Genomic DNA, 23,868 nt, shown 5'->3' with positions numbered 1-23,868 from the left:
ATGTCGGTTCCTTAGAACCAAATGAATGATTCCCCGTATGAACAACAATTAAAAAATGCATTTTTGAAAGGTTGCATTGCACTTATTAGTAGCTTCATTACGAAGCATATGATAGACCATCGAACAGGGAGGCTACAAGCCTTACTCGAATATGCTAGACATGCTGAAAGACATTTTAATAGTAAAAAGAAAAAGAAGGCGCAAGTCTTCACTGCTGAAGACGGAGCTGAAGTATTTGTATTACAGTCAGGTAAAAAGGGCAAGAAGAATGTCCAGGGAAACAAACAGTCTGACAAACGATCAGAAGATTTTGAAGAGAGGAAAAAGAGAGGTGAATGCTTCAAGTGTGGGAAAAAGGGACATCTAGCAAGGGATTGTAGGCAAAACAAAAAGGTAATTACAGAAGATAAGGGAGATGAGGACTGACTATATGATAGTGAAGATACATCATGTGAAAGTCAGAAATCATCAGGAAAAGTTAATAAACAAAAAACAAATGTAAATGTGATAGAAGGAGTAGAGGAAGTGCAAGTAGATATGGAGGATGAAGAAAGTGAAATTTTGGACTTAGCATTATTGAGTTTAGAGCTCTACTTAGCAGATACAAACCGAAGTTACACTTCTGGTGGAGGGAAGGAAGTCAAATTCCTGTGTGACTCAGGAGCGTCACGGACTTTGATACACCCCTCCAACTTACCAGAACATTCAGAATCACCTGATTATATACTAGTAAAAGCCGCAAAATCGACAGCTATACAGGGAACCACTTTCCCATGATATAGCAATAACTGACCCTGTTTCAGGTATGACCCAGAGAAGTAAAATTGTTGTTTCTGCAAAGTGTCCAGTAAACCTATTGGGCAGGGACCTTATGCAGATATTTGGCATAGCAGTAGTTCCAACTGTACAAGGTATGGAGGCACAGAGACAAATGGATACCTTTGTAGTGCGATCGGAGGGTGAAACTTTTTACTGGTACAGCCAGGACCTAGTCACGACTGGTCCAGGGGCAGTAACTGAGGAACTGATGAACATAGCCATCAGTAAAGCCCCCTCCCTTGACACTGATCGACAGCATTTGTTACACTGTACTCTATACTACTGTACTACACCAGGACCTGATAGAGAGTATGAGCAAGAATTGTTTAGAAATCGTGCAACTAGATTGGTTTTGCGTACTTTGTACTGGGATACTGAGGGGAACAGTGTAGTTAGCTATTTGTTACCTCAAGAATTCCTTGCATTGTATAGATCAAATCGGTTACCACATGTCAGCTTGACAAAGAACAAAAGTGTCAAATGGGCAGACTTAGGAGAAAAAGTAACAAGATGGGAGAAACAAACTGATTTAGAACTATCAGAACAAGGGATACAAAAACAAAAACTGAATTGGTTGACACCGACACATCCAGCTGTACACTTGCAATCTAGTGAGGACAGCTGATTAGCGTTCTTATTAGAAGAAGAAGAAAAGGCTTTATGTGAAATTCCAACAACTCTTTGGTCAACAGGCAAGTCAGATGTAGGACTTATTCGAACAGCAGGACCAGTTACAATTACCCCAAAGTCAGCTTTTAGACCACAGAAAAGACAATACCCTTTGAGAAAGGATGCAGAAATAGGAATTAAGCCTATAATAGCAGCATTACTCAAAGAAGGAGTACTGGTAGAATCTCCTGATTCACCATGTAATACACCCCTATTTCCTGTTAAAAAAGCAAACGGGGAATGGCGGATGGTACAAGATTTACAAGCTGTAAATAATGCAGTAATACCTAGAGCACCTACTGTGCCAGACCCACATACCTTGTTAAACGATTTAGAACCACAACAGAAGTATTTCTCTGTGGTAAATATTAGCAATGCTTTCTTTTCAATACCTATACATCCTGATAGTCAATACTGGTTTGCATTTACATTTCAGGGTAAAAGGTATACATATACTCGACTACCACAGGGATATTGTGAGAGTCCAACAATATTTGCACAAGAAATGGCTATCAACCTGGCAGGGTTTACCCCACCGGGAGGTAGTCAAATTCTACTTTATGTAGATGACATCTTGTTAGCAGCCCCCACCCAGCAACAGTGCAGGGAGGATACTGTAGCATTATTGAAATTTTTAGCAACACAAGGACACAAAGTAAACAAAAGTAAGTTACAACTTTGGAGAAGACAAGTTAGATACTTGGGATATGTAATATCCAATGAAGGTGGAATACTAGATGAGGAAAGAAAAACAGCAATTTTGCAAGCACCCAAACCAACAACCAAGAAAGAAATGATGTCTTTCTTGGGTACAACTAATTTTTGTCGGAGTTGGATACCAAATTATGCTTTGGAATCTGCTCCACTGACTGACTTGATATATAAGACACCAATGGCAGCACAAGATATCTTACAACGGACACCCGAAGCAGAAATGGCTTTCTGCAGGTTGAAGCAGTTGATAGCTTCTTCATTAGTTCCAGGACTTCCGAATTATCATAAACGTTTTTTTCAGACCATAGATTGTAAGCAAGGATATATGACGTCAGTATTGATGCAACAACATGGGGATAAGCAACGCCCCATAGCCTATTATTCATCACAGTTAGACCCAGTGGTGCGATCTTTGCCTCACTGTGTACAAGCAGTGGTTGCAGCTGCAATGGCAGTACAGGCTTCAGCCTCAGTGGTGATATTCCACCCTCTCACATTGAGAGTGCCTCATGCAGTTGCAATAATTTTACTGCAAGAAAAAGTGGCATACCTTTCCCCTGCTAGACATCTTTCATGTATGACTATACTGCTGAGCCAACCTCATATGACAATTGAACGATGTACGACATTAAATCCATCAACACTACTCCCAACTCCTGTGGATGGCACACCACACAGCTGCCTGCAGGAAATTTAACAGTTAGCTTTACCTAGACAAGATCTCACAGATATGCCCTTGGATAATGCCGAGGTGACATATTACGTGGACGGCTCATGCAGAAGGGGTCCTACAGGGAAGAATCTGGTAGGGTATGCAGTAGTTACAGACACTGAAATTTTAGAAGCTCAATCCTTACCACACAACTTATCTGCACAAGCAGCAGAACTGATAGCTTTGACGAGGGCATGTACTTAGCAAAAAACAAGTGTGTGAACATATATACTGATAGTCAGTATGCTTTTTCTACAGTACATGTATTTGCACAACAATGGAAAAATAGAGGAATGATAACATCCAGTGGAAAACCTATTAATCATGCGCAATTTATTTTGGAGTTATTAGAATCTATTCAGTTACCTACCAAAGTAGCTATTTGTAAATGTGTAGCTCATACAAAACAACAGGATAAGATTTCGAAAGGCAATGCACGAGCTGATGCAGCTGCAAAGCAAGCAGCCTCAGACTCAGAAACTTTACTTTTGAATGAGGAATTACAACCCTCTGACATTTTAGATTTAGACATGTTAAAAACAATGCAAACACTTACTACAAAAGCAGAAAAACAAAAATGGGTAAAACGAGGTGCAATTCTTGAGAATGGACTGTACATTTCCAAAGAAAGAAAACCGATATTGCCGTCTAATTTATTTAGATATGCAGCTTTGTTGAGCCATGGGCAGTGCCATGTCTCAACAGGGGGGATGGTACAGTTAGTAAACCGAATATTCCAAACATACGGATACACAAACTACACAAAAAAATTTTGTGCAGCTTGTCATACTTGTAACAAGCACCATGCACAAGGATCATTTAAAACCAAGCAAGGAAGTTTTCCTATACTACCATACCCGTTCCATACTATTTGTATGGATTTCATAGAGTTGAATAAATGTGAAGGAATAAAGTTTTGTTTAGTTATTGTAGACATGTTTTCTAAATGGGTAGAAGCTTTTCCAACCAAAAACCCGGATGCAGCAACAGTGGCGAAAACCCTGATAAAAGAAGTAATCCCTAGATTTGGTATTCCAGAAAGGATTTATAGTGACAATGGCACACATTTTGTAAACCAGACAATCCACCAACTTGGTAGATTTTTTGGTATCTCCTTAAAGAACCATTGTGCCTACCACCTACAGTCAGCAGGACTGGTGGAAAGGTACAATGGTACCCTAAAAAGCAAACTTAGGAAGCTAGTAGAGGAGACCCAAAAGAATTGGATATACTGTCTGCCTTTAGCACTGCTGAGTATGAGAACGGTTCCAAATGTAAAGGGTTTGACTCCCTTTGAAATGGTTTTTGGGAGAGCATATTATGTGCCTCAGTGGAAAGCTCTCATGCCTGCAGAGCAAGAGGCTGACAGTTCATTAGCTAGTTATATGAGGAAACTGTTAACAGATAAATCTGTTTTGCAGTTTAACTCTTTTTCAGATAAGGAACAGACCAGACCGGTGGAAGCAGTCTTGGTCCCAGGATCATGGGTTTGGCTGAAAGTAACGAAAAGGAAGAATTGGGTGAGTCCAAAATGGGAGGGACCGTACCAGGTTCTGTTGGCAACGCCTACTGCAGTCAGAGTGGCCGAGAGGACGTCCTGGGTTCATTTGATGCATTGTAAACTGGTAAAGAACTTTCAACTTCATAAAAATTTTGTGACTGATACACAACCAGACCGAGATGGCCAAAAACAAAGCGAATAGAAATTTAGATCAACCCCAGAGATGTTGCATAATCATTTTGTTGAGTGTACATTTATTGACTGTAATTGTGACAATTTTCCTCTTGTTGCGGTTTATCCTACACACAACCACACAAGTGAAAGTGGGAAGGCGTGATGAAACGTCTATAGACTGGCATCCAAATTTTAACACATACCTAGCCATGAAACGTGTATATGCAGAGACTATGAACATTTCAAATTGCTGGGTTTGTACAGCTATACCAACAGCATATGGAGGACTGATAATGTCTGCTGTCCCTTTGGGGATAAATGAGACTTGGGAGAATTTACTTTTTGATACAGGAACTGTGAGATCACAGGGCAAAATAGCTTTATTTTTACCTGTCACACAAAAAGAAGTTGTATGTTTTTATAAAAATGACACCCTCCAGGTGGGCTGGAGCAATTGTAATATAACCATATCTTAGCGATGTTATATTAAGAATGCTAATGGCAATACTTTTTGCAATACTAATTATGACTCGTATTTGAACTCATTGAAAACAACTATGAATGACATTCACAAAAATCCAGTTTTGTTTAAACAATTGTCAGTTATAGATCAGAAAATGTTTCATGCAGGGCTGATGCGTATTAGTACTAAAGTAGAAAACTGTTATTTTATTTGTGGGAAAAAGGCATATAAATGGTTACCTGAGAATTGGTCCGGCAGTTGTTTTTTGGGTTATTTGGTTCCGGCAATAAGACATACTGCAGAATTACCTTTGGGTAAGATACGAAATGTGAGAGAAGCAGCCCAAAAACCCGAAGGTCCAGTTGAAAAACCTGTGAATCCAGTTGGAAAGATCGAAGCTGGCTGGAAAGACCACAATTCAGTAAAAGACAAAAGCGAATTGACTCATATGGACTTGAGTGACAGTGTTATATCTTGGGCAGGAATATTCCCAGCCTATGGAGCAGTCAAATCGATCTGGGAGCTGAGGAAGTTGTTGAAACTTCTCGAAGTAATGAGTAATGCAACTTTTTCCACCCTAGAACTGGTGACTGATGAACTGAATGCAATGAGAACTGTTGTGCTACAAAATCGAATGGCTCTTGACTTCACCCTAGCAGTGAGAGGTGGTATGTGCATGCTTATCAAAGAAGAATGCTGTGCTTATATTCCTGACAATCGTCATGAGATCAATAACCACCTAGAGGTAATTCAGCAAGTATCAGCCATGACTGAACCAGACCCAAACCCACTGACGAACTTTTTCCAGAATCTATTTGGGGGGTGGGATTCCATCCTAATGAATATTCTGATTGCCATTTGTGTGAGTATACTCCTAATAGGAGCATGTGTTTGCTGTGGAATTCCCTGCATGAAAAGATTAATCAAAGATTTTATTGATGTATCTGTTACTGAAACTTTGTACCAAGATATTGAGATTGAAAGATTGATCTCAGATGACATTTTTTCTGAAGTATAGATTGAATGACTCACCTAGCTGAAAATCCTAAGTGGAAAAGGCTAGGAGATGAAATGATATTATGCATACTTCAAAATAGAATAAAAAGTATTAATAGGGGGGGAAATGTTAGAAAAATGTGTATTTGAATATATGAGAAATGCTAGTTTAAAAGCAAAGTAGTATATAATGCATTTTATTCTATTAATCATATAACAGTACAGATTAATTCGTGTGTAAATGTAAGTAGTTTTGAAACTGCAGTGTGGCTTGAAGCAAAGCTGATCCTTGATCCTGGCAGAATGCTAGCTTAGCAAGTTTTAATGTTTATGCTTTTCACAAGTGATTATCTGCTGGGTCAGGAAATTAAATGTGTGAAATAATGAAATCTTCTGCTCTTTCTGGTTGGAATGATTTGGCCTTGTATATGTGTGTTACTGAGATAGTACGCAGCTGTGTAAGAAAGTGTAACAGAGAACAAAGACGTGTATTAAAAGACTGAAGCTGCTATTGTATTCGAACTGATATGAAACCTTGAAGAAGTAACTTTACAGAAAGACATTATGTCTGACCAGCTGGATAGCAAGGCCATATTGTATCTAGAGGAAAAGATTTTTTTAAAATATACAGCATCAACAGTTTTATGAATAGAGGACTGTAAGCTAAAGTGATGTAGATGCCCTGTGATATATCACATCAGTAAAGTGGGCATAGCTTAAATGTTAAACCTATATAAAATTGTGTGCTTCCTGTTTCATGTCAGACAAAATTCTGTACTTGTACGTTTTTTACCTCCTGGTGTACACTAGTAAACTTTTTAACCTGAACCTCCTGTGTATTGAAATCTTATTTTATTTAACATTATGTGCACAGGGTTCAAAGAGTAATGGTTGACATCCTGACAAAGCAAAAAACAAAAAAAATACAGAAATTATGCCTGATTAAGAGTTGTAACGTTGAAATAGATAGGGTAAGAAAAGAGTATTAATAGTGAGGTTGGAAATAAAGCTAGAGAAACAAAAACAGAATAGAGCATAAGCAAATGACAAGGAGTAAGACAGAAAGCAAGGAGTTAATTACAAAGGAGGAGAAATGATGGTGAAATTAAAGTACACAGATGTTTTGTAAAGTGAAAGAGGAAATACATCATCTGTTAAGTTTTCTAAAGAAAAGGAATACAAGGTAAGGACACCTTAAGGGAGTATGAGCTAGGTAGGGTGGTAGCAAGAGCAGGAAGATGAATTAACTAAGTGTTTTTTAATTCATTTCTGAAGATCCAGATAGATTTGATAGAACGTATATTATTGGCAAGTTTGTTCCAATTACAGGATATAGAGTATTTATACAGCAATCTGCCTATTGTTTTATTTGGTTTGTAGGTATTGAACAGGAATTGTTCTGAGCTACGGAGAGGATGTGTAGGTATGTAGAGGGATATAAGTGTGGATAGAGAGGGGAAGTCTTTGGGTTTGTTAATAAGTGAATGGACCATTTGTAGCTGTGATAGTTGGAGGAGTTGAGAGAATTCAAGCCAGTTTAATTGTTTGAGAGTGAGGCAGTGGTGAGATTTATAGGAGAGGTTACAGGCAAATCTAGCAATTTGGTTGTAAGTTTGTTCCAGTTTGGCTGCAAGTTTGGCTTGGAGATGAGTAAATGTAGGGGATGAGTATAGTAGGCAAGAGAGTAGGTAGGCTTGGGCAAGAGCGGTCCCTGAGGTAGTGGATAGAATTTTTTTTTCTTTCTATACAGTAGGCCAAGTTTTTGGTTTGTTTTTTTGATGCAATGTTGGATGTGAAGGTCGAATTTTAGTTGGTTGTCTATTGTGATGCCTAGGAGTTTAGTATGGGAGTTGGAGTGAATGATAGTATTGTCTAGGGAAAAGATACAGAAGGAGACACTAAGGTTGGACATAGATTTAGGAAGAAAAAGAAGTAAATTAGTTTTTGTAGGGTTAAGGATGAGTTGGTTGTTAATCAGCCAGTGTTCAATGGGATTGAAAGAACTGTGAGTGAGAGTGTGAAGATCAATTAGGATATCAGAGCAGGTAATAACAGTAAAATCATCTGCATATTGAATGAGTGAGGATATGCAGCAGGCTGAGTGTAGATTATTTGTAAATATGTTAAAGAGTAGAGGCCCTAAGATAGATCCATGAGGGACTCCTGTTTGGACAGATAGAACAGGAGTGCAGGAAGTTTGTCATCAAACAGATTGTAGTCTGTTGTTAAGATAGTTAGAGAATCAGAGAATAGTAGAGCAGGAGAGGTTGAGATCAGATAGTTTAGATAAAAGCTTTGGGTGTGAAACGGTGTCAAATGCCTTGGAAAGTCCAGGAAAAGACATGACACCAGTTTATTGTTATCTCTAGCCTCAACGACAGACTGGGTGAAGGATAGGAGGGCTGTGGTGGTGCTGTGATGGTGCCTGAAGCCATGTTGAGAGGGGGTTAAGAGATTTTTTTGATGTACATATTTGAGAAGTTGCCTATGAATGCATTTCTCTAGGATTTTTGGGGGAGAGGAGAGGATGGCTATGGGCTGATAGTTGGAGGGTTCTGTGGAGTTACCTCCTTTATGAAGATGAATAGTATAGAAGGATTTTCAGATGTCAGGGACAGTGGATTCTTTGATACAGTGGTTAATGAGGACAGAGATTGGCTATGCGATAGTATTGACTGCGAGTATGAGAAATTGTGGGGGTAGTTTGTCAAAACAGGGGGAACATGGTTTAAGTTTCAGTAAGAGGGATTTTATATAGGCTGTGGAGATGGGTTCTAGGGTAAAGACAGTAGGGTTGCAGGGATTGGGGGGTGGTAGGGGATAATGTTTTGTTTAGGTTGGGGGCATTTGTTTATGGATGGATTGTATAAAGTAAGTATTGAGTAAAGTGGCAGTTTCAAATGGGGTCTTATTGGGAAAGGGTTTGGAGTGGTAGGCTTCCCCTGGGTAAAGAATCTTGTTCATGGTGTGCCAAATTTTTTTCGGGTTTGAGCAATGTATAGTTTGGGCTTCCAGACAGAAATTTTTTCATCCTGAATTATGTGTTTTTGTGAGGTTTCTTAGTTCTTTTAATTTAAGGAGGAGAGAGGAGGATTTTGACTTAAACCATTGCTTCCAAGTGCTGATGTTTTTGGTGAGTCAGAGAGCATGAGTTGTTTTGACTCTAATTTTTCTGATGGGTGCTAGGGTACTGAGTATGTTAAGGAAAGTATTGCTGAACTCAAGAATAGCATCGTTTAGAGGAAGGTCATAGAAATATGACCAATTAACTAGAGAGAGTTGGTTGCTAAAGGTTTCCTCATTAAAGGCAACCAGATTCCGGCATTCTCTGTAGAGGTGGAACTTGGTGGAATGCATGAGCAGCCTTTGAATGTAGGTAGGGAGAAGGTCACTTAAGGAGTCTGATAAAGTGGTAGGATTCTGGTAGTGTTTAGGATGTGATACTAGTATCCAATCTAGAGTTGAGGATGTGTTTTTGCTAGTAAGGGTGGGGGTAGGGATAAGTTGGCTGAAACCATAGAGATTGATGCTAAGAGGAGGAGAATTTAGTGACAGTTTATTCCAATCAATGTTGACATCACCTAGTATGATTGTCCCGTATGGCAAGTATTGGGACATCCAGGCTAGAATGGATTCTAGAATAGGTATATTGTTTCCAGGAGGAATATATATGGCAGCAATAGCACATTTTTTTCTGCAGGTTAAGGTGACAGTTAAGAATGATAAGCTTGGCTGGTTGAAAGTCTGGGAGGGGGAAGGAGAGGGGGAGAGGTGTTGATTGATTATAATTGATTGATTATAATTGATTATGATGAATGCCATTTTGTATTTAAATTGTAATGCAACTCATTGCACAAAATAAACTATTTTTAAAAAGTGAACACCATAGCACACATGGTATATGCCTGGCTATGACTGCACTGTAACTGATTACACTTTCAACAAAACATTTTTTGTAGAGTCAATTAAATAGGATAATAGTTCTAATGAACAGCGTGTTTTTAGGGTTTTGGTTGGAAACTATCATTTTGTTTGAGTAAAATGCAATCTATTTATTTATTAATTAAATGATTTTGTGTGTGTGTGTGATAATTTATTTCATAATGGTTAAACTGATGTTAGTTTTGTGCTTTTATATTTTGTAAATGGAAGTAAAAACAGGCAACAGGATGATGTTTTGTTCAGAGAGGTCTCAGCCCTCTTTTTCCTGGTTGTGCAGCTGTGGAGTTAGGTGTGGTGTGGTATGGATGCAGATGATTTACCTCACTTCAACAATTATTATTATTATTGTTGTTTTAAAGAATTTTAATGAAGCTGCAGATCTCCATAGAGTAATTTGATTTTGGTGCTTTTATTTCATTTGTAATATATTCATTGTTTTGCTTAGAGTGCCATGGCATGAATATATATATATATATATGGATGCTAGATTTAAGGAAGGCATAGGGCAGTATATCAGAAGCTTGTGGATATAAACAAAGTAGTAGAGGCCTATGGTAGAACTATAAATGACTATTAAAGATAAGCGAAGATAATAAAATGACTTCTAAAAGGAGACAAAGTTATTGGCTGGTGAAAGAATACTGACTGGAAGGTATTAATAAGGAATGCATGGATAAATAAAAATAAAGATGGTTTAAATCAAATAGCTAGGGAAACAATACAAATGATCTGGTATGTGCAAATACTGACATAAATTTACAGATATCAGTGTTAAATGGCCAGTTCAAAAATGTGATCCCTCAACAAATTACTTGGGAATTTCTGAGGAAAAATACAGACTGTAAACAAATGTTTCTTGCTGAGACTATATTGTTTTAAGAGATATAATATCGAAGAAAACAATGAGAATGAGATTAAACAGGTGATGTGGTTATTCATGGAATTGACCTAAACAAAAGCATACAAGATGAAGCCTCTCGAAGGAATATCAGAACAAAATGAAGCTGAAACATGTTTATTAAAATAAACACAAGACACCAAAAACTAAAGCAACTGTGAATTAAATGCTTCCGTCTTTTGTCAAATGGCTGGGATGCCTTCAGAACTAGTTGTACATTTGCATCATAACCTTTAAATACCTGTGGTGGCAGCTTTTTAATATATACATTACATTATATATTTCTTAGCTTGTTTGGGGGGAGAATTGTAATCATGTTTTATGTCTATCATCACAATATGGTTCATGGGCCTTCAAGAATATATTGGTGCCTCTGTGAACAGTATGCAAATATTATGATGCAAATAGTACTGAAGTAGTCCATTATTATTTAACAAAAGTGCTTAACTCACAGCTGTTTTTGTTTATGGTGCTGTGTGTTTACCATTATTATTTAACAAAAGTGCTTAACTCACAGCTGTTTTAGTTTATGGTGTTGTGTGTTTATTTTAATAAACAAGTTTCCACTTCAATTTTGCCTGATATTCTTTTGAGAGGCTTCATCTTCATATTTTGCATTGTTGTTTTGGTTATTTGTCATTATGGTGCAGTGGCTTTGGGTTGAGGTTATTAACTCATGGAATTACTTAAGGGATGGTATAACTTAAAAGTTAGGGGTGAGTGTATTTAAGAAAATGAAAAGGAGCAGCAAAGGATACATGGGTTCATGTGGAAATGAGAATACCTATAAAATGGAAGAGATAAGCATGGACAATAATGAAGATTAGAGCTGGTAAAAAATAAATGAATGTGTCAATGTCAGGAACTTGCTCACATGTTTAACAGAAATATAACGCTCATGGGAAAAAGCAAAGTCAGAGAAAGAAATGTAGCTCTGAGCAGAGTTATATGAATGTAAGAAGTCAGAATATCATAGTGAAGTTAAACAATAAGCAGGAACTCAGCTTGTTGAAATGGTAGGGTAGTGAAGCAGTAGAGCTCAAGTACCAGGCTAATATGCTAAATGATTTTTTTGTGTCAATAATTCCAATACAAGAAAAGGCAGTAGGACTCTCTTATGTTTAATTTTCATTTCTCAAATGTTTGAATTTTTTTAGATGCCAAAGTAGAAGTGAGCCCCATTCCTAAGCAAAGGCTTATTTAAGGTTCATAAGCTTAGTATTACCTCATCCCTTGATGTTTGGCAAATGTGCTTTCCTCGCTGTATATGTGTCAAAGTCTGGGACTCATACGTGTGAGCCCTGAAATAGTGAGACTGAATATGGGGACTATATTTATATATATATATATATATATATATATATATATATATATATATATATATATACATATATATATATATATATATATATATATATATATATATATATATATATGCAATTAATTGTGTAATTAAAAAATGGATACTGTCTGTGTGTGGAATGAAAGAAAGAAAGCTATTATAGCTCCACTGTACAAGACAGAAACAGCAGAAATCTGGACAATTGCAGACCACTTCATCTAACATCAGCAACTGGAAAAGTCAATGAGTTTTTTTCTTTTTTTTTCAGGAAATTAGCAGAATAAGCACGGATGTAGATCATCATGGATTTTCATAAAAGAGGAAATAAATTTTAAAAAAGAAAAACAAATACTATCAAAGTTAAGTTGACTTACTCCATTTCAGTTTATCTGTGATAACTGTCTATTTTTTCTTATATGTGCAGTATTGCTGATTCTGCTAATAATTACAAATAACTTGTTATTTCAATAGGCTAGCTTACAACTGCCTACCTTTCTCAAAGTATGCAAAGGCATTAAGTTACTGTCTAACAAATGTACATTTTGATGGCAAACTGCAGAAGCGATAGAAATCCTGTCACCAGAGTATCAGCAATGACAGAGTGGAAGAGTTGAATTTTAGAAATCAATTGCCAAGGGACATATACATCAATATAAAAAAAAAATCATTTTGCATTGTGTTTCCAAAACCTCTTAACAGCTCTGCTTTTAACATCTTGTCAGTTTTAACTAGTTGCTTTGAGCTGAGCTGCCTATTATTACATGCCAGATTCACTATAGTTGATTATTATAGTGGTCCTTCAACACTAGGAAAGTAGCATTATGAGCTAATTTTTTGAAACTGTGTAGCTTGCTTGTTAGGATTCTAATTTTGAACTGTTTTTCGTTGTTTGTTCTTTTGAGAGAAAGAGGCTGCATAGTGTTCTAGGTATTTATTTGCTGTTAATTAATGCTGCAAGTTCTTATTGGCTGTTTATTTGATTGTCTGACTATAAGCTGAGCTGTATTGCTTGACCTAATGTTTGTCTGAGCTAACAGCGAACTGCATAGTACCATGCAAACCTACAAATAGTATTCAGTTGCACATTATCATATTATCGCAGGTGATCTGAAGATTAGTCCCATTAAATAGCTGTGCAATGTGGAGTAGTTCAAACATCATTGTGAATTTATTTTCAAACACACACTGTATTCTTTGAAATGATTTTTACTATGTTTTCTTACTTGTGGAGACTGTACTGCTGTTTTGTAAAAAATGTTGCATGTTTACTGACAGACAGTTAATTCTCAAACAAACTGAAATGGTATGTGTGAGATGTATTTACACAATGTCACTGGAGGCAAAGCTCTCACATAAAAGTATTCCAAATATCAATAAGGTTGTCTCTGGTACACATGCTGTACCCATCACACACAGTTCAAAGCAGACATATGCTAAGGCACTTAAATGTAACTTTACTAAACCACAAAGACTTCCTAGATGAAGTACACATAACAAATACCCTCAGCAGCCCCAAATGCACTCTTATAAAACAACACCCATAGCAACACATAGAGGTACATCTCATGGAGCCTCTACCTCTAAGCCCATAAGACAAGGCACCAAACAATCCAACATTCTAGTCATTGGAGACTCCACCGTGAGACACACTGATGTCCCTGTCATCAGGCTGAGTAAGGAGAAAGTCATGGTTAGTTGCTTATCAGAAGCTAGGATCCACCGCATTACGCACATACTCAGGTCATTGGACCACAAGTACCAATATGACTCAGTTATAGTCCATGTGGGAGTAAATTACCTGAGAGATACCTCCCTAGACTATACAAAGAGAGACAACATGGAGCTCTCGGAATATGTGTCTCATGCTGATATGAGCCTAGCATTGACCAGCATTTTACCTTCTCCAAGGATGATGCCACAGTATGAACAAAAGATGATTGACTTTAATAATTGGTTTAGTTTCTGGTGTCATTTTAAAGGGGGTGCAATATTTGTCAGCATTAAAGGAGATACCACGCTGCTTTGCCAGGGATGGTCTGCACCTCTCCCCTCTAGGATTTCGAACATTAGCTAAAACATTGTCTTACCCCATAGTGCCTTTATTAGGCAATACCAAACTGAAAGTGCTTCCTACATAGCAAATCAAAACCAAGAAGATCTAAAGATATTACTGCTCAATGCTAGGAGTCTAAACAAAAAACTCCACTCCCTAAAAGCTCTCCTCACCCTAGAGAATGCTGACAACTGTGCAGTCACTGCGATGTGGTTTAAAGCCATGGAGAGCACACCATCAGTGCCAGGTTATAATGCCTTCCACACATTTAGACCAGCTACTTCACAGGCAGAGACTAAAGGTGAAGGTGTCTCTTTCTACATCAAAAATAAGTATACTTCAAGGCTGGTCAAACAGGACAATGTACTTGAGCTGCTTCATGTTCAAATCAGCATAGGCAAAATCCAATACCACTTTTTTGCAAGCTATAGGCCCCCATATATGACTCAGGAAACCCATACCATGTATTTATACTTATTAGAAACACTAACCATCCAACCCAATACCATATTCATGGGTTACTTTAATTACCCCACTATTAATTGGAAATCCAATACGACATCAAACATACAGGCACAGAAATTCCTGAATTTTGTAAACACAAACTCCCTAGACGAGATAGTTAATACACCAACCTGGGATGCAACCATACTGGATCTGGCCCTCAGTAATATGGGTGAGTGCTGCACACCCCCTACTGTAATGTCTTTCCTGGTAAGGTCAAACCACAAAATGGTCTCTTTTGAAGTAAAAATAAAACCTGGGCCCCCAGCTAAACCTGGAATATTCAGGAACTGCTCTAAGGCTCACCTCCTGCTATTAAGTGATAATCTAGCAAAATTTCAAGCCCCCATAAATTCTGGGAACACTGTTGTCTACACAGAACTGTTCAAAGAAACCCTGTGCAAGCATGTTAATTGCTGCATAGAGACTGCTGTACCACCAGGAAGAAGTACAGAACTAACTCAAAAAACAAGCCACCCTGTTGGAATCACAAAATCAATAGGCTGTATAACAGAAGGAAGAAAATCATGGCAAAAATTAGGAGGTGCAGGACCCAGGAGGGTAAAAGCACTCTCATCAAATTGAACAAACAACTCAGAGGACAAATAAAGTCTACCAAAGCCAAATTTGAGGTAAGTTTGGCCTCCCAGGGCAAGGACAACCACAAAGCATTCTTTAGCTATGTCTGCAACCTCAAAGGCAGTACACAATTCTTTGCAGAGCTCATTGTAAATAAAGCCACCTATAATGAGCCAGAAGATACAGCAAACTTCCTCCTGGCTGATAAATTCAGCTCCAACTTCACCCCTCTCTCCCCCTCAAACTTCCCTCAAGAAATTCCATCAAATATAACTCCCCTACTATCACAAAGGAACAGGTCCTTAATGATCTTTCTAAGACCAAGAACACTGCATCAATGGGCCCAGACAATATCCCAGGATGCCTTCTAAATAGCATGAAACATGACCTATCAGGGCCTCTGGAATTACTATTTAACTGTATCCTCCAAGCAGGCTTTATGCCTCAAGAATGGAGAACATTAATAGTTATCCCTCTGCACAAAGATTAGCCATCTACAGACCCTGGAAACTACAGACCCATAAGTCTCTCTAGTCTTATTTGTAAAGCCATGGAAAGAATTACCATGGAAATGATTATGAGATATAGTAAACTTCCAGAAACTGGACCCAACCCAGTTTGATTTCATCAAGGGCAGATCATGCCTATCAAAAACCAAAAAGCCAGAGCTCAGTTGCCAGCAAGATAAGTTTAATCACTTGTATACCATACTCCAAATAGGGGTGAGATAAGCATACCGGTTTAGGCTGCAAAGCCTTCTTCAGTGCTATACTCATATTATTTCATACCCCCTCATTAAATAATGAATATAAAGCTCCTACTGGTTAATCACAAGTGCTCAATGAGTCCTGGAAAAAAAAAGTGCTCCTAATAAAATGATCCATTTCTTTTCTTTTCTATTTAATATATTATGCCAACCCATCTTATTTGCATCACATAATTCTGTCTATGATAACAACTCTAAACCTGGCAGTGGGATGTTTAATTTTGTGTTTATATAAGCATTTGACTGATGGCATCCTTTAATATCACTAAAGTGCTCAGAAATATGTAATTTTAGTGGACGAGAAGTTTGTCCAACGTAAAAGGCAGGCCATGTAGATAGAGCTAAATAAATGACCCAGTCTGATTGACAGTCCCCATAAATGTATATATCAAAAACCCTTAATGTATTTTGAGTACTAAATTGTGTAGTTTTAAATACGTGCAGACAAAAACTACAATGGTTACAAGGACGGCAACCCTTTAGTATTCCACTTTGTAATGTTTGCTATGACCTGATAGTTTTATTATCCAGTGTCTTATGATAATTTAACATATTACCCAGTGTCTTGCCTTCTCTATAAGAAAAACAACACCTAGAATGTATCAGTTCATTCAAGGTGTCATCAGAGACTAGTATACCCCAATGTTTATGTATCAATTCCATCAAGAAAAATGTGTTACTGCCATAACTAGCAGTGAACCTAAGTATATTTGTACTATGACCTGTTCTTTTGTTATATTTAAGCAGATTCATCCTATCCATCTGTCTCACAGCATCCCTAGATGAAATAATATCCTCATATTTATATCCCCAGTCAAGAAATCTATTAACAAGTTATTGTTCCTGAATAATAAAAGATTCATCAGAAGAGCAAATTCTACATAGCTGCATGAATTGGACTATTGGAATGTTCTTGATAATATGCCATGGGTGACAACTACTAGCCTGTAAAAGAGTGTTTGTTTGTGGGTGTTTCCTAAAAACTTTGGTTGTTAAAGTTCCATTTCCCTCTACATATATATCCACATCCAAAAATGTGATATGTGTGGAATCTAAATTGACTGTAAAGTGCAGTTCCCATTTATTCTCGTTAAGATATTCAACAAATTCTATAAGATTATCTGTATCAGAATGCCAAATTAGCCAAGAATTGCCCGGATAACGATGCCAGATATCCATGGATTCCAAATAAATATTATGTTTGAGGTCATAAATAACCTGTTCTTCAACATAACCCATGAATAGCTCTGTATAAATTGGTGCAAATGATGCCCCCAACACAGTCCCTTTTAGTTGTAAATAGCATTTGTCCTTAAAAAGATATTCTAGGTAAGTACATGCTCTGTTAAGCAAGTTAAAAATGTTTTGAACCAATATTCTAGGGCCAGAAATCCTGCTTAATGGGGAATGTTAGTATATAGTGCTGACACATCTAAGGTACATAAGTGCCACCCAGATTCTAGCTGTAGACCTTCAGTGATGTTCAAAAATTCAGTAGTGTCTTGTATACAAGATCTAACACACCCTAACAATGGTTTTAAATAGTGTGCTAGGAAGGCTGATAGTGGTTCGGTTAAGGAACCATTGCCTGACACTATTAGTCTGCCAGTTGGTTGACTTGAATGTTTATGAATTTTAGGTAACAAATAAAAATACTGTTTACTAGGCTCTTTGACTGTGAGATGAAATAATATTTCCTTGGATATAATGCCTTCCTCTACAGCCAATTACAAAAAAAAATCTATATCATATTTAAAAGTAATGGTGGGATCCAAATACATCCGCTGATAGACCCCGTTGGTCAGATAACTGTTTGTGGCCTTCAGCTACATACATACTCCAATCCCACAGCATCTTCCTAATCAGCTGGACTGACCACAAGTTGTTTATTATTATGCAGAGTTATTAGAGCATGTCTTTGGGATAGGGGAAGTTGTGAAATTTACATTTTAAACTAGAAGCATACGTATAATACAAGTCCTTCAGAACTTGTTGTTGAAAAACTGCTACATTTTTGTTATAAGGTGGTGTAAATGTTGATGGCCTAAAATAAAACCTAGATGTATTACATTCCTTAGATCCTTGTTTATTATGAAAAAAAAACTTCAGATTTAATAATCTACAAAAGGACATAACATCCTGAGCAAACACTTCTTTTGGAACAAAATAACTGGGTATAAATCCCAAACCTGTATGCAGTAAATCAGTCTCCACAGGGGACAGAGGAGTACAAGAAATATTAAGCACATTGGAACTAACTACTGAAGTATCATTAGTTATAGAAGTGTTTCTAGAGTTAGTGAGTCACCTATGGTATTTACTTCCAGCCCTCCTACACCGTATAAAGGGAAACTATCATTCCTCTTTTTAGTGGATCATGCCTACTCAACCCAGTGGAATTCTTTGAGAAGGTAACCAAAGCAATGGATGAGGGAAAAATGGTTCACACTGCCTACTTTGACCTAGCCAAGGCATGTGACACAATACCCCACTTGGGCATTGTTGATAAACTCAAGAGGTTAAGTGCAAACTCATATTTCACCCGGTGGAGAGCCAACTGTCTCACAGACAGGACTCAGGAAGTTAGAACTGAGGCATCTACCTCTACAAAGAGGCCAGTCACAAGTGGAGTTCCTCAGGGATCAGTCCTTCGATTGCTCCTTTTTGATATTTATTTCTCGGAAGTCAAGGCCAATGTCAGGGGTCTCTGGCTGACTAAATTTGCAGATGATTGCAAATTAAGAGCTGTCACTGAATCCCACACTGACACAAATGCTCTTCAGGAGGGGCTGACACAGACAAATAACTGGTGTCAGAGCCATGAACTAAAACTAAATGCCAAGAAATGATATCCTTTGGGAAGTCATCCACCCCTGGTAACTATCATATTAATAAAACACCTCTTAGAGTTGACCCAGTAGTCAGGGACTTAGGGTCACACATAGATATTAATCTAAATATATTAAAATAAACAACAACATGACTCGGAATGGTACAATAAAAGCATGTAAATGAAAATAAAATAAAAGTACCGAGCCTGCAAGGCTTAAAATAAAAACAATATTTAATACACAAGAGAACAAGGTAAAACAAAGTAAGCGAATTCACGGTTCTCACACCACTTCATCAGACATTCTCAATACAGAAAGAAAGCAATTAAATAAGATTACAAAGAAACAATCAAACCAATAAAAGACAAGCCTCTAATTAAAAAGACTATACTAGTGTTTCAGAGGGCATGCCTTCAAAAAGCTTTTAAAGTAAAAACACCATTGAGACCTGGAGGTCTCTCTGCATTAAGAAGCAGTATCCATTTCTGTTCTGCTGCTTCTGTACGATTGGGTAGGTCACCACCCCTCCTATCTAAGTCTAAAATCTGAAGTACAAAAAATTTAAAAACATGTGTTACCCCATTTTCTAAAGTATGTAATGCCAAAGCATTACTTTCTTTTTTATTCCAAATGTCCCTTTGGTGCTCTAAAACCCTTTTTTTACGGAATCTATCTTTAAAACCTTTTTTTAAGGCACTCCCTCTGAAACACTAGTATAGTCTTTTTAATTAGAGGCTTGTCTTTTATTGGTTTGATTGTTTCTTTGTAATCTTATTTAATTGCTTTCTTTCTGTATTGAGAATGTCTGATGAAGTGGTGTGAGAACCGTGAATTCGCTTACTTTGTTTTACCTTGTTCTCTTGTGTATTAAATAGTGGTTTTATTTTAAGCCTTTGGCCATCACGTGAGGAAATCATTCTGTGTTGTGCAACTTATAAAAAAAGGTATGACATCTAAGTCCAAGGAAGTTATTGTTCCACTGTATTCATCATTCACCTGATCTGTCATTGAGTACAATACCCCCTTTGGTATGTATCTAACCAGGCATAACCAACAAATGGAACATCCACAGAGGTTCATCGCTAAAAGAATACAGTGTATAAGTAAAATGTCCTATGCAAACTACCTCAAGGCCCTATCCCTGTATTCTGTCTCCTACTGGCTTTTGAGGGGAAGTCTATGCCTGGCATACAAGGCATTGTCAGACCCCGCTCTGATGGACCTCCTACATATCCACAAAGCAAACAGCATTAGAATTACCCATTCTAAAGACTTAAACCTTGCCTATGCTATAAATAGAAGATGCTGGAGATACAGGTATGTATCCCACAGACTAACCTGTCTCTGGAACAGGCTCCATTCATGTGAAGCAGATTTTCTCCCTAACCCAATTCAAGTGCAACTTGGACAATTGGATGGGCAACAGGAAATTCATCCCTGGTTTGGCACCTATGTCTCTGGACAAAGGCAACCTGTAAATGGTTCATCTCCCAGGCTCCTGCTTGTAAATGTTTCATCCGTTAAACCCCTGCTTACATTTATCAAGAGTATCAGAACTTGTCTGAGATTTGGGATGCATGGCTAGGCTTATAAAGGCCCTTGTGGTCATTACCCTAGTAAATACCTATGAATGGAATGAAAGCAACCAAAACTGTTCTTAGTAACAGCACGTGAAAGCACAGGCACTGGATGTATGAATAAAATCCACTTTATTCAATAAAATACGATGGTTAAGCGCTTTCATGTACGCACAGGTAGACTTCCTCAGAACAACTTCACATTTATTTGCATGAGTTTATATAAGCCCAAGCAACCAATCCATTTCCTTATTGTGTTAGCAAGCAATTAAAAATATAATTAGAAAATTTATAGTCATTTAAAATGATTTAAAGTGCCCTATGCTTTATACTGACAAAGAAATACACTTACTAATCTTGCTGAGTTTAAACACTAATAACAATGTGTGAAATATATACTTCCTAAATTATAACCCAAGAATAATCAATACCTTATAAAGTAAAATTTTTATGATAACATAACAAATCATAATAATAATAATTTTTTTTTGAAATGAAGTACAATATAACAATTCCATAAGGTGCTAACAAAATGCCTGTTAATCCAGTTTAATATATATTGTGGTCCAAAATGGGTTTAATAGAAATATTTTCATTTAAACCGGGATAAATGGAGGCATTCAATTTTATCTGCCACTTTACTTCTCTTTCATCTAATTTTTTCTTAATGCAACCTCCCCTCAGGTTTGGATGTACAATATCCAAAATGCCAAAAAGAAACTTATCGCAGCTATCATTTCCTTTTAAATGTTCCCATAATGCATTCTTGTCATCTCTTCTTTTAATGCAATAATAGTGATCGTATATCCTATTTCTAAGGCATCTGTCAGTTTTACCTACATAGAAGCAGGCACATTTCGTGCACTTAGCTAGGTATACTATGTAGGATGTTCTACAATTACCCCTTTGGAACACTATTTCAGTAGTATTAATGTCTTCCAACACCAACTTCTTCATATTTGTAATAAAATTACACTGGTTACATGTCCCACATTTGTATGTACCCGTCCGCATCTCCATCCTGTTAGCTTTCTTTATCTTATATTCAAACTCATTTTTCAAATTAAACCCATTCCTGTATACACAAGAATTGTATATACTGTTATCTATTCTCAACACATTCCAGTTTCTTTCCACTATTTTCTTTATATCCTGTATATATGGTGCAAACTGTAGAATGCATGCCCCAGAATATTTACTGTCTTTGGTCTTACTGTTGTTCTCTGCTGCCTTTAAATTGTCTTGCACAACTGACCCCAAAATGGGTTTGTAACGAGTATCTCTGTTATTGATAACATAGTCCTTTAGTTCATTAATCATATTAACTGGATATCCCCTAGTTCTAAACATGTCTCCTATAAAATCTAATTCAGCCATCAGATCCACAAAATCAGATGTCATCCTAGCTGCTCTGATAAATTGTCCTTTTATTATACTTCTTTTTTGTGAATAAGGATGGCAGCTAGTGTGTTGTAGATATGAATTACTGAAGGTGTTCTTTCTAAAAATTTTGATTTGAACCCTTCGTGACCAATACTAATACTAGTATCAAGATATGGTATAGAATTAGAGTCTATACTAAAGGTGAACTTCAAGAAATCACTTCTAGTGTTCAAATAATTCATGAAGTCACAAAGTTTAGTCTCTCCCCCATTCCATATCATAAATACATCATCCAAAAATCTCATGTATAAGTTGATGCAACCTTTCCATTCTGTTTGCAGAGTGTGTTCATTCTCCCAGTCTAATAAAAACAGATTTGCAACTATGGGAGCACAAGCCACTCCCATAGCCACTCCTTTGCTCTGTCTATAGTATTCTCCTTCGAAAAACACATAATTGTGCGTTAACACCATTTCTATAAATTCTATCACTAGCAACTTCTTGTCCCATCCCAGGGTACTGTATTTGTCTATACTGTTACTAAATCTCCTCATCCCTTCATCCAAAGGGATGCTGGAAAAAAGATCTACTACATCAATAGTGACCAGATGTATGCTAGTAGTGTACAGGTCCGGTGTGAGTCTTCTTAAAAAGTCTCATGAATCTATCAATAAATGTCTTATATTCTTATAAGAAGGTTTTAACCATTTATCTATTACTGATCCAAAAGGGAATGTTTTCAATCTGTTACCAGATATAATGGGACGAAAGGGGGGATCATTCACATTTTTGTGTACTTTGGGTATCCCTACTATAGTACCAATAATAGGAAACTCAACTTTTAAGTAATTGTGCATATCAGCGTCAATCCTTTCGTCTAACAACAGTTCTTCTAAAAACAAGTCAATTTTACGATAACCTATGTTTACTTCATTTATAGACGAAATATCATAGTTTCCGGAATTTAATAAGATACAATTAATTTTATTAATGTATTCCATCCCATCATACAATACAACACCCCCTCCCTTATCAGGTTTCATAATACGCACATTGCCATTCATTTTTAGTTCATTAATTAAATTATGTTCAGTGTAACATAAATTATATTTCATCTTATTATTTTTACATTTATTAGCATATGCATACATTTCATCTATTACCAACTTTTCAAATGTGGCTAAGGTGTTGTTCAAAGGTGGGGTGTATGTACTTCTCTTTCTAAATTCACTCATCAATTTGCTTTGCTTGCCTTCTAACAGTACACGAAGGTTAATTTTACGTATGTATTTCTTAAAATCTATAATGTGTTCTACTATATTAATAGTCTTATTGGGTACAAATTTCATTCCCTTGGTGAATAACTGAAAATGCTCTTCTTTAATGTCCAGGTGTGTATAATTGAAAATATTATATTCACCTAAACTATAATGAACGTCATTATGTTTTAGTATGTTGAATCTTTTCTCCGTTCTGTTCCCCATTTGTTTCTCTGCTGGTTTCTTCCTTGGTCCCCTCTCCAGTTGTGATATGTCTTGCCTTGCCTCATGTCTGCATCTTTCCATATTGTCCTTTCTTCTAAAAAAATCACCTTCTTCCTTTTTACTATTCCATTTATTAAACTGGGATCTTCCATTTGTTCCATAATTGTAGTCCCTATATGTATAATTGTGTCTTTTTCCATTGTTTTTTTAACTGTGCTTGCATAATTCTATGGCACTGCAGCCTGCATTTCTTAACATTTTGTGGAATCCAAGCATGCATTTTTGAATCATTTACCTTATTATATAGTGACCTATTGTACTGTACCACTGAGTTATCAGAGTATGTATAGGTTGTAGTAACAGTGCCATTGATTTATCACACTGTGCCTATTTAATTGCAGTAAACAGGTCTGAAATTTAAATGTTTTTATTGCATTTTTCCATACCTTTTGGGGTACCTA

The sequence above is a fragment of the Protopterus annectens genome, chromosome 8.part0 (genome assembly GCF_019279795.1).
Source record: "Protopterus annectens isolate FY-2018-M chromosome 8.part0, PAN1.0, whole genome shotgun sequence".
Classification (NCBI taxonomy): domain Eukaryota; kingdom Metazoa; phylum Chordata; order Ceratodontiformes; family Protopteridae; genus Protopterus; species Protopterus annectens.
The sequence above is the reverse complement of the archived record's forward strand: the minus strand, read 5'-3'. Positions refer to the sequence as shown.